This window comes from Melanaphis sacchari, unplaced genomic scaffold (assembly GCF_002803265.2).
Source record: "Melanaphis sacchari strain LSU unplaced genomic scaffold, SCAv2.0 Contig49_pilon_pilon, whole genome shotgun sequence".
Lineage (NCBI taxonomy): Eukaryota > Metazoa > Arthropoda > Insecta > Hemiptera > Aphididae > Melanaphis > Melanaphis sacchari.
Window position 1 is genome coordinate 829940 of NW_020271334.1, and position 13768 is coordinate 843707.

At 24.3% G+C, this 13768-nt stretch overlaps 1 protein-coding gene across 2 annotated transcripts in view; it reads right to left on the reverse strand.

Annotated features, from left to right (window-relative positions):
* The window catches only part of LOC112598670, a 60616-nt gene extending 47146 nt beyond the window's left edge, over nt 1-13470 (reverse strand). For both annotated transcript variants that reach the window (XM_025345200.1, XM_025345201.1), the window contains exon 1: nt 13091-13470. The gene's annotated coding sequence lies outside the window, so the exon portion shown is untranslated. The remainder of the gene's footprint in view (nt 1-13090) is intronic.
* Nucleotides 13471-13768: the final 298 nt, after the last annotated feature.

Here is a 13768-nt window from a genome sequence, read left to right on the forward strand (position 1 = left end):
GATATCTCAATATTATTTACCAATTAAATACTTCTATACAAACTTCTTGATATATAAATATGTATATTAGTATATTACATATTTACAGTCGACAATATAAATCATAATTGATAAGAAACATACAAAACATGTAATAACAATGACACACAGAATACTCTCAACAATGTTTAATCTCAATAATTTTATACTATATCATAATAAGCAGGGATCGGCAACCTTTTTAACCACATGGGCCATTTTTTTTTTCAATTGTTCATCAAGGGCCACATTAAAAAAAAAAATTACATATTATGATATAATACTTATAATTGTATTGCTATTATGAAACGGTTAGATTGGATTTTATTTATAAAGGAAAAAGAATTATATAATATTCAAAATTATATGAAAAATGTTATTGAACAAAAGTAAAACACAAAAATTAACCACCTTTGTGCGGGCCATCAAAAACTGCTTTGCGGGCCGCATGCGGGCCGCGGGCCGTGGGTTGCCGACCCCTGTCATATAGCAACAAAAATAAATGGATAAAATCGATTTTCACACAAAATTTAAATATAAATATAAATCAAAAGTGTAACTAATAGCCATATACTAGTATAATTTATAATTATTACCAATAAAGAGAATAAATATACTACCATAAAATATTCAATAATTTATCAGTTCTTATAATAAGGGCACCGACGCCTACTGTTAAATATCATGTACTTCTTTAATCTGTGTATATCCATGTTATGTCGCATGCATGTTTTAAAAAATATACGACAGCCTACTTATAATTTAAATCATCAAATGTTTTTGACAGTTAATTAAACAACTATATACAATATGCAATATTGTTTTACTCTTTTTAGAAACGTAAATTAAAATCTTCATTCTCGTAAATATTAAATTATAAAATTCTCAGTAAAATAATTATTAATTAATAAATTAATTTTTATTTATTCTAAGGCTTTATCTAACAATCGTATTCATAATTTAAAAATGGGATTTCAAAGGTCTGAACTATCTATTTCATACATATTTCCATTTTCCATGTAATAGTTTGTTAAAAAATACACATTTTCATGGCACGTAGGATGTTTAAAGATCTTGTGGCTTGTATTAATTAAACAATGTTTTATTTAATCTCAAAATGATTTGGGATATAGCATAATTTTTTTCATTTCGTTTTTATTACAATTATTTTGTTTCATGACATGAGTCTTATTCTCTAAATGTCCATCCTCATATTCAATTGCTTATTCGTTCATATGAAATAAGTTATCCTGAACAATAGACTTTTTCACATAACATCATTGCAATATGTTTTTTAATACTTCAGGATATTAATGGTATAGAACATGATTAACCTCAACCCTTTCAATAATAAATACAATTAGAAAGTTTACAGCAACAATTAATTTTGACTTTAGATTAATGATTTTTCCGCTCCTATATTATTTTTATTAATTATAATTATTAATATGTATTTATAAACCATATGATTCATGATTACAAAACTTTATAAGGTTTGTCCATCATATGAATAAATAAGTCTTAAGTGATCACTGGTTACATATACATGCTCTTTCATCATACATAAATTTATACTCGAATTCAAACCTCAACACTACAAAATCTCAATAAGATGTTTTTAAAATAGCTAGCTATTAATAATACTACTATAATGAAACCTCCTAATAGCAGATTATTTCTTGAAAAAAAAGATATTTTTTTACTTGTTAATCGAAAAATCTCCAAATAATGAACATCTATTTTAATATTATTTTAAAAATAACGAAAAAACAACGAGAGAAAAATACTGTAGCGTTTTATTGAAACCTCTTTAAGTCTTTATGGGACAATAAGATAAGATTACAACGAATAAAAACTATTACGGCAAAAATATCAATATCTTGACTTTCGATATTTTGTGCATTTTATTAGTTGATTACTTAATGACGGTTTTTGACGTGATAAGTTCGTTAAAATATAATTGGTTATCGATACGCAAAAAAGTTGAAAGTTTAGACTTCCGTAAAACAACTGATACCAAAGAGTCCGAGTACTATCAGAAAAATTTCACTTTTTCACAAGGAAAACACTGATCGCAGATATTGTATCTAACACATAGACAAGTGAAAAGCCGTTATATTTTGTCTTCTACTGTAACTTTATCAAATAAACTTGCTAATGAAATTATTCAGAGACAAAATAGTAATAAGTAACCAAGCCGGCTAATTTTTTTTCCATCAAATTTAATTGTATTTAAGTATGTATCTAAGATTTTTTTTTTAAATACATATGCATTTTTTTATTATTCATACAATATTACATATTATATCACTAAAAATTAAAATATAATAACACAATAAAAAATATTTAACATAAAGCATATTTTTTTCTTTTTAAACATTAGTCTTCGTGAATTTCATAAATTTTCTCCCTCTGAATAGTAAATTATTTATACATAAAATACATAAAATTTCTATAACGATGATCATTGCTGAGTAATAAATATTTAAATAATTTTAAACAAATATAAAATACTAATTTAACACAATTTATAAACCCATATACATAAATTTTTCAGCTACTTTTAAAACGTTCATCCTTAAACACCAAAATCCATCCACATTTTAAAAACGTATTAACGTAATGACTTAATATATATATATATATATATATATGTATATGTGTGTGTGTATGAATTTATGTTAATTTATAATAAGTAAGGCAAAAGTCAAATAACGATTATAAATGTTAGACATCTATAAATAGCTTTTAATTTAAAACTAAATATAAAACAATAAATAACTTATGTAGTACCCAATAAATACTTACGTGTTATATAATACATTTTTGTCTATAATATTAAAACAATTCAATAGGTAATATCAAATTAATTTAATATAAATAAAATATATATTAGGGGCAAACAATATATTTTAAATCATTTATGAATGACTAAAAACTGTCAATGGTAAATTGATTAGGTATTATTACAACTAAAGTTGTTAGAGAACACGGTCAAAACAAAAATATAAAATAATATATTTCCTTTAGCGTAAAAACTACTAAATTACTTTTATACGGTTTTTGAAACATCATTATTATTAAGCAAAACTTACAAATATTATATTTTTAAAGCGAGAAAATTATTTTAAAAAATATTAACAAGTATTTTCACTGTTTTAAGGAAATGGAAATATTTTAATATTAAACATCTTAAACACTAAAATCTTTTTACTTAACTGTTTTAACCCTGTGTGTTTCTTGTTATTCAATATAAATATTACTTATATATATTTTTAGCACCTAACTAAATCGTTTGAAAAATTCATTCAAGCGTTTTTTGGCAATCAGTTGTGTAAAAAAAATAAATATTTACATAAGTTAAAAATCAATGTTTTTATTTTATTTCAGACCTTTAAAGGCGATGGTATCTTTAAATAAAGCATGTAAATTGAAGATTCAGAATCGGTTGAAACAGAAACATGTGACAAATCTTTCACCCTTACATGTATGATACATCACCCTCACACACCATTATTTACATAAATAATGATATAATGATGGTGGCACTCTAACCTGTATTATTCATTCTATTAAAAATATAATTGAGTCAACTTTCATCAACAATGACAACATAATATATGACAGTTATTATATAACTCTAAATTTTTCTATCAAAATTTTAAACAAAATAACCTTCACACTTTGTACATTTTATGTTTTCAATGATGAATTTAAAATGATAGGACTATAAGTACTACATTTTTGCAAGTAATATTATTCACTTTATTTATATTTAGTATTTACCTTACCCCATTTATAGTACTTATTATTATTATTCAAAGTATAATTTATTAAAATATCAGAAAAATATTTGAAAATTTTATACCATTTGTTTCTAATATATTTACTCGTAGAATAACAAAAATATAATTAATTAAAACGTCAAGTTATCAAAACTAAAATTACAAAATTTATAATAAAAATTATTCAGGATATAAAATATAATACAAGGTACTTATATTTACCAAGCATTATCACTCTTGTTTTTAAATACTGAACGTAACGATAAATGTGTTTTCAAAAAATATTTCTTATAACTTTTGCTTACAAGAATTAAAAAACTTAGAATAAAGAAAAACCATTTTTTATAATAATTCAAAAATACTATTTTGACATCTATCATAATCACAAATTATTTTATAGATACATTTTATAGACCATCTCCACTCGAGATCATTTTTCATCGTTTACAATAATTTAAATCAAATTTAACACATCCATAACAATTTACAATAGACTATTCGATGATGTTAGTACATAATATCACGAATATATCCAACTATACAGCAAATCGACATCCCCAGTTTTCTGTTTTAATAATTGATTATTAAAACTCTGATTTAAGAAATTTTTATGCACACTTCATTTACAAATACTTTTGTATGCAATTATTCTCCATACATAAAGTTTAATCACTTAGAAACTTATAAAATTAGTAGTAAGCACACTTTATGAATCACTCTGTATAATATTTACAGTGCTTAAACTATTCAAAGAACAATTTATGTAAATCTTGCAATACAATTTACACGTACAGATAAAACGTATATAAATCAAATAAAACTCCTTAGTTTTACCCTTTATATGATATAATATTGTTTAAATGTATACACGACATTGTATGAATATTTTTTTATGTTAATAAGTCGGGGTATAATTAATTCACCGCACGATTTTTCTCTATAAACACTAAGCAAGTACAAAATATCATGAACTTTTACAAAAAATAATATTAATAATAATAACATTTTCATCATGCAAATGTAATAATAAAAAAAATATTTGTTTAGCTTAATATTGAAAAATATAACATAATATTAAAACATTGTAATAAGTTGTATAAACTTTTTTTTTAAATATATTGAAATAACATTAAAAAAAAATTTACTACAAATTACAAACGTAACACTTGTGTTAATTTATTAAATCAGATTTAAATATAAATTTTTTATGTTAATTAATTTATTTATTTAGTTATATGAATTAACTCAAAATAACATGGTTAAAGAATGAAAGAAGAAATTTCATACAATTCAATTTTAAAATTAACTCAATTTTAAACATTCGAGCTAAAAATTACCAAAAAATAAGTTTTATTTAATTTAATAAAAAAAATAATAATTTTAGATTTCTTTTTTATTGGTTGGGGCGTATTATTTTTTGTTTAGGGGAGGGGGAAAATTTTAATAAGCTATTAACTATAATCGTATTTAAATACAATGTAACAACTAAATTACAACTATCTATGCTGTTATATAACCAAAATGTTGAGCCAAAATCATATTACAAGAACAAATAATAAAATTAATTTATTCTTCTAAAGTAAGTAATTAAGAAATTCAGTTATTAATAATACTGTATTAGCATTAAAATACAAAATGATTTTACAATGTTTTGAACATTTTTTATTCGTAGATCATGAAAATAATATTAAGTACCTACCCAAAATTAAATCCATTATAAATAATTCATTTTATATATTGCATAAATAATAAACAATATATATAAACACTAAACATAGGTTAAAAATAATAATGACGAATACAGTTAATATAAGCATTAGTGTTTTATAATCTATAAAAATCAGTAAAAAAAAGAACAAAAATAAAAAAGTTAATCATGAGTGTCATTAATTAATTACTATATAGGTATTCACATCATAGGCTCATCACGACAATATTATATATTCCAGTAGCATGTTTTTATTTTTTTTTTTTTTTTTGAGGGGGGGGGAGTCTAAAAATAAGTAAGTTAATAATATTTTAATAAATACAACATAGGAGACATGAATTAATAATTATATTATAACTTTTAAACCTTTTTTTTTTCTTCTTTGGGTCGAGATCTCTTTTATTCATCACAAATTTTAAATTTACACAAATAATATAAACCATTATTTTGCACCGAATTCCAAGATAAATAATAAATCATACAAATGCCCGAACCTACCCGGCAACTGTTTCTTATTCAACCAATTAAAAATTATTATACATTAATGCTTAAATTAATAATCTGTGAAAAATTCAAGTCTTTAAATCTAGAGTCTTGGATAATTACTTAGGTATAATTTTATACAATTATACTTCTTGCTATAATAAAACTAATTTTCAATTGCAAATATACAATAACAAAACGTATATAAATTTAAAAACTAAAATACAAATTAAGTTAATATTCGATAACCATAAATTATGATCAATAAATTAAATATCATTAGATATAGTACATATATCAGAAAATATTAAACCAAAGCCTAAAAAATTGTAACCTTCATTCGTTTAATGAATATAAGTAGGTACTTAAAGTTTGAAAAACAAAATAAACAAAATACGCAGTCAATTTCAGATCATCATATAAATTTTCCACTAAATTCTATATTTAAATAATTGTACGGGCAGCTGTTTAAAATAATATTTAATGTAGCCAAATTTACAGGACCCTAACGTTTCTACTTAATAAACTTATAAAATATAACTATATAATTATTTTCAATAGAAAAATAAAGAAATAATCAATAGTGTATATGAATACTTACTACTATTATTTTAAAGCAATTAAATATGTTAAATATAATATTATAAAATCTATATATCTTATAAATTAGCAAATAATACAATTATGTATTACGATCGTACATCGATTAATTATACAAACATCTATACTTTATATTTAATCAACAGGTATAATATAACAATAACAACTATAAAGAATTAATTCTGAATCCTAATATTTACAAAGATGATTTAATTAAGTAGATAAGATCCAGAGAGAATGACCATTTTATGACAACTTTATTCATATCTTATAAACAGCACATTACATACAAATTGTAGGTAATAATAAGTAATAATATTACACAAATACAATATCATAATATTATAAAAACTGTATACAATAATTATAATCCTATCCACACAGTAACAAAACTGGTAGAGCAATATATTCAGTATTATAATTAAGTAATATGGTTTGCGTGTTCTATTCAAGCATAAAAATCCCCGAGGACTTATTAGTAGGTACATGTTATATATGACGGTAGTTATGGTAAATTTCGTTACCGTCTGTTTAACGTAAGTAGAAATTAAATTATTTTCTTCCATACAATGTTTGCTTTTTTTAATTATAAACCTACGTTTCTTATAATTATTACTGCTCAGAACTATTACAATTATATCTAGACACGCTTAAAATAATTCAAATACTTTAGTTACGATATTGTACTACGAACTTTTAAAGTAGATAATTATTTTCATAGAACTTTCAAATTTGGATATTTATAAGCATTTTCTGTGAAAATTCTCATGTTGCAGGTACATATTTAAAATTTTTTTTAAAACCATTTCATTTAAATCATTCAAAATTAAATCATGATATTACTGACTGATAAAAATTATACGATTTAGATATATTTAACATAATGAAATAAATATAACGGAAATACGCAATAACTGCAATACATCTATAAACTGGTCTTGCACAACGTTGCTCATGACAAATAAAATGCCCGTGGATTTACCCTGTCTTGAGTTCTGTTAAATTTAAACAAAACATATTTTTTTGAATGGTTTTAACCAAACATAAAATAAAAGTCTTAACTTAAATTTTTAATTTATGTAACCAATGGCAACAATATACAAACAAAAAATATCCGTTTTTCTGAACGTCTTATTTTCTAAATTTTATACAGAATTTTATACCATCAACGTATTTATTATTTCAATAGTATTTTATAGAACAGTAGGTAATTAGAAAATAGGTATGCATATAAAAATTAGTTAAATATGCCTTAGTTCAGGAAAATCCAAAAATAAATATTGTCACACTTTCCCAATATCAAAGGTAAATACATAAAAACTGTCAAAAGTCAGAATGACTCAAACTACAATCATTTCTATAAAATAACCAATTGGTCTCTGATAATCGAGGGTACGAGTAAAAAATATAACTATACCTTTATGCTACTTGGTGTAAAATACAAACAAAATGAAGAACGTCAAAGAACCGCACGAAAAAGTTTACTCAGTATATATCATATATATTCATTCCTTTGTGTGTGTGTGTGTGTGTGTGTGTTTGTGTGTATACTATATGCATTTCTGAACCTTTGAAACTGAGTCCAAATGACGACACACATCAATACTACAACGAGCTCACATCGTCCACGTATCTTTACTACAAAAACCTAGCTGCAACAAGAACCGTCATCTATATTGCCAATAATAGTGTTACAAGATTTTATTATTATGCTCCGAAGTCTTTGTTCGAGAAAAATACATAAACTATAAGAGCATACGATATGTTGCAAGTTAACATTGATAAATTATATTTTTACCTCATATTTTTCCACATGACAGTGAATATTGCTCCCCACTTCACATTCACCTTTACTATAGCATTGCGTTATTTTTGTTTTGACAACTTTAGCAAATTGATAACAAAATAAATGTTACTCCTGTCTTAGAAAATAGATTGGTTTACGCTTTTATTAAAAACTCAAAAGCAATTATAATGTTCTTCCTTAGATTTTTTGTTACGTTAAAACATCTTAAAACTTTTTCTCAAATCATTCTTTACATCATCTTACGTAGTTACGTCCTAGTTTTTTGCATAGACTCTTTTTTATACTCAATTTATTTTATTTTAGACTAAAGTATTACTCTCATTGTGGCTTATTTAACTGCGAATATATATAATTATAAATATTAAAAAAAAATAACAACAAAAATAATTGTTGAAAATCGAATATTACTTGATCTATTACATTTTCCCGATAAATAATTTACCCGTGAAGACACTTCACAGCTGTATTTATGTATGATTAATAATTTGTAATAACGTGTTTTATCACTGGGTATATAATATGAACCTAGTTTATATAAATAATTTATCACGAGTATTACGAAAGATACTACATGAAAACTGATAGCAAATCTTGATGTGACGTCAACGTCCACTTTAAGATAGCAACATTCACAGTGATATGTCGCAGTAAATCTCCACAAGAACTAATGATAAACAAACGCTTGTTAACAACTTTTGTTGAACTCAACTACACTCGCTAGCAACCTTAAATTTGTAAAGAATTACAATTAAACATATTGTATAATTAGTATAAACTGTAAACTTAGAAAATCTAAGTTTCATCGTACGATATTATTTTACTTCAACCGAGATAATACATATTTTTATATTTATTATTTTAATATGTACAACAATAGTATTCATAAAAATGCGCCTACATAATATTTTATTATGTACATTATGAATACATATTAAAATTCTGTAGATATTCGTTTGTCTTTCAAGGTTCGCTTGAAAATTTGATTCTTATTTTATACAAACCCAACAACATCAAATAATTCTAATTCCTCTTTGGAGAGCTTTTAAAAAAGACATATATCTATGGTATAGAAATTAAGCCTTGACCACTCTATTACTTTTCGAATTAAAATACCTTTATATTTATTAATCATATATTTAAAAAAAAATCTAATAAAAGAGTTATAAGGTGGACCTCTAAAATGGTTGTTTCACTATATTGAAAAAAATACGAATCATCTGAAAATATTATATATTTAACTCAAAAATTGTTAAAATAAAAACATCTTACATCTATTGATCAATAATAATAAGCACTGACATATATTGAGTCTCTAAGATTATTTTTTAAACTAAAATTTCTAAAAACTTTCTTAAATTTAAATTGTTTTTAATTATTTTTAATTATATCCCTTCAACATGTTATGTAATAAATCTTAGAAATTGAATGATACCCTTTACAATTATCTTAATAAAAGTGTTCAATAATTGTGTTAAATCTTTTAACTGCAGTTATACTAAAACTTAATTATGAAACTCTTGGACTATTTTTAACCAGAAATTGAAGAAAAACATACTTTTTTAGACGTTGATAAAATACTTAAAATTACATAGGTACCTAATCATTAAAAAGTGAATTATAATTTTGATTAAAACCGAAATTCGATTTTGAGTTTAACTTAGCTTAACTCTTTTTAAGTTTGTTGCATACCAATCATTATTTATCTCAAGTTTAAATAATAAATAAAATATTAAAATCTTAAAATTAAATATCTGCCAATGTTTTAGTCAAGCCCTAATCGGAGTTAATGTTTAAAAACTGTACGTTAAAAACAAAAATAAACATTCACTTATATCAGCAAACTGACTTCTAAAATTAATTTTTATTACTGCGTATTAATAATCATTTAAAATCGAATTACGGGTGTAATTTTTCAAAAACTGTAGACTGTAGAGTATAAAATAAGATAAGCTTCATACTGAATAGTTAGTATAAAAACTATAAAAAATAAAAGTATAATACATAATGAGTACTCGAAAAGTAAGTAATTAAAATATCTTGTAATTTATTAACAATCATTGAAAATCTAAATATACGCATAAGAACAACTCAAATTAAACAATTTAAATATAATGAAAAATATTCAACACGGTTTATTCTTTAAAAAACTATAATATACAATCAATATTATTGAAAAATACTTATAACTGTTATATTAAGTATTTTAACTGAACTCTAGCCAAATATAACCAAATACCAATATTAAATAAAAGTAATATTTTTGCTTATAAAACGTTTGATAAATTTTTAAATTTACAAAATGAATTTGTTCCACATTAACAAATAATTATGCGTTTTGAGTATATTACAATTTATAACTGGAATCAATAAATTTTAATGATCAATAAATAAATAACATGGTTAAAATTCCAAAAAAGTTATCTTACGTTTATATAATAACTACTAAATAGATTAATAAAACGTGTAAGTACCTTTAGAAAAATATTAAATAACGATATTTTAAACGCAGTATCCTATAAATAGAAGCTATACAAAATATGTAGTAAAAAATAAAAGCATAAAATACCTAGTGAATTTATACTATTAATAACAAAAATATAGCTGTTTTTTATTGGCATAAATATTTAAGTATTTTTTGTCGTTTTCATTTGACAGACCTACTAAATGTTATGCAAAAAAAATAAGAAATAAACGTATAAGCTTCAATTTGAATTAAACGCATATTAACGGTGTCAAAACGACTTTTTATAAAGGGACAAAATTCAAGTAATTTCTAATTACATTGAACAGTAACCATATGAAAAAAATAAATTATCAACCCATTTCAACGATCATAAACAATTATATACTTAAAATTATCATGCCTCGTAGAATAATCGGATTGTGATAATTCTTTTTATACATTGTATATGTATGAAAATTTAATTTTAATTTTTGAATTATTTTAAATAATGCTAGAAAAATATATTTCAAAATACAAAATGAATATGATTATTTAGGTTTTAAACGTTGATTACAACTTTTAATAATTTATTGAGTTTTTAAATCAGAAACAATTACAAACTTAATAAAGTTTTCATAATTCAAACAAAAGCAAAATTATCAACATTTCAACTTTTTCATAAGGTGTGAATTCATTTTATCTAACCTAACCTTAATACTATTAAGTGAGTATTAATAATAAGTGTTAATTTTTTGGCTTAGTTAAATTTCAAAATGTTATGTAAAAAGGTTTTTGTTATGTTAACTGTTAAGAGACCACAAGCTTTACTTATATAGATATATATCAAACTGCCACCTATTATGCAATAACAAAAAAAAAATTATAAATCCTAGTTTCTCAATTATTGCTAGTATTACTATAAACAACACAATATACAACAGTAGCATGGTTAAAGTAGATAAGGAGTCTGAGGAAACTGTAGATATTTTAGCCCTCTTACCTAACCAGTTTATAAAATCTTTAAAAAAAAATAACTCTTCTCACAGGTTTACTTATGGTAAAGCTGGAAACTGTAGTATACTTTTTAACATTATTCTGGAAGTCTATTATTGTAATTAAGAATTATTTTTACAAATCATTAGTTCACATCACCTATCATAATATAGTATTTCGATATGTAATGCAGCTATATAAATGTTAAAACCTAAAATACTGTATTTTTCAATAGCCGTTTTGCATTACCTCACCATTTAAAATAATAATAATGCAATTCATAGTTTATGAAAGTTAAACAAAATAATATGAACCACCAGTGGTGCAACTAGGAGGGAGCAAAAGAGTCTTTAGATCCCCTGGTTTAAGTTTAACACCCCTTATTTTTTTATATACAACTATTAATTATTACTGTTGTAGTGAAATACCATGACTCTGTGAGGCATTAACAGTTTATGCACCCCACATTTTAGAGGACTAGTTGCGCCTATGCAAACCACTAACACCTAATGTTTTTGTAATTTTTTTATATACCTATTATATTTATAGTTTATGAAATAGAATTCAAATCTTATAAAAAAAAAAATTAAATTAAATTAATACCATACCGGAATTCGAAATACAACAGTCAATAGATAGGTAGATTTTTATGAGTAAAACAATTTTAAATATCCATAAATTGATTTAATAATGGGTATACGTTTAGCTCTAAATCAAGAAGACAAAATATGTTCAACTACAGTTTAAACTTTAAATAATACTTAGGATATTCAAATTGTTGTTTAATCATTCTCTCCTGCTAAATTGTAACTTGATTAGATATGTACATACTTTAATAGTACATTAAGTATAATAATTATTGCGAGAATGGTGAACTATAGAGTAATTAAATATATATTTTATAAAAGACACAACATTTTCGATTGGTATTATGTTAATATTTCACCAAAAACTCTGCAAACACACACATTAACATAAGACAAATATAGTTACAGTCAGCAATCGTAGTTATTTTCAGTTATTTTATTGCTTAGTGCATACCTCTAGTATACAGTATACTTCGTGTTATTTTTTTAGTCTTAACATAGAACTTAAGCATAAAATCTGAGTTTTAATCATTCCAAGGATACCTACCGTATACATTTAAATTAGATATTTTAATTGTTATCACTCTTTTCGTACTGGTCACTATATATCAATTATCCTGTCACGTCACCATGCACAAAAACGATTAATCAAAATTATATTATTACCTTTACGTAGCCACCACGACCACCACTGACGCCACAGACGGGACTGCAGCCGCGCGGTCTACGTGGCCTCGTAGGCCATACGATTTCGCACACGAGGCTATAGCTAACACGAGACACTATAATTATGGGTATACAACAAACATTCCGAAATCTCGCAAATATTTATAGATTTGGGTATTAATTTTTTAATGTTTCTCTCACACCTTACGATTACAAAACCAAAATAATCAATGGTTATTATTATTGTACCATGACCACCAACCAACAGATTTGGCTTTCAAGTAACAATATTTTTGATTTTTACACTATTACATATTCAATTTCATACGGACGAACGAATGTTTGCACGCGACGAGAACACAGCGACGAGTGTACCTACCACAGCGCGCGTGTTGCACGGCTATAGTGGTTGGGAAAACTGACTACACCGAGACTATAGTAGCGGGAAAATCGGCGGTTTCCCCGCACGTCACGTGACAAACGTTTCCTTTTTTCGTTCCCGATTTTAACGACATGATCGCATGACCATTACCATGTTGTGTGATGTTGTTTTTGTTTTGATTATTATATTTTTTTCCCCCTAAACAAAAATCACACCACTAAACTAGCAATGTACAGCCACCGTTAACTGCTAAACTAAATACATATTATATATTATTTACTATAACTTTTAGTTAT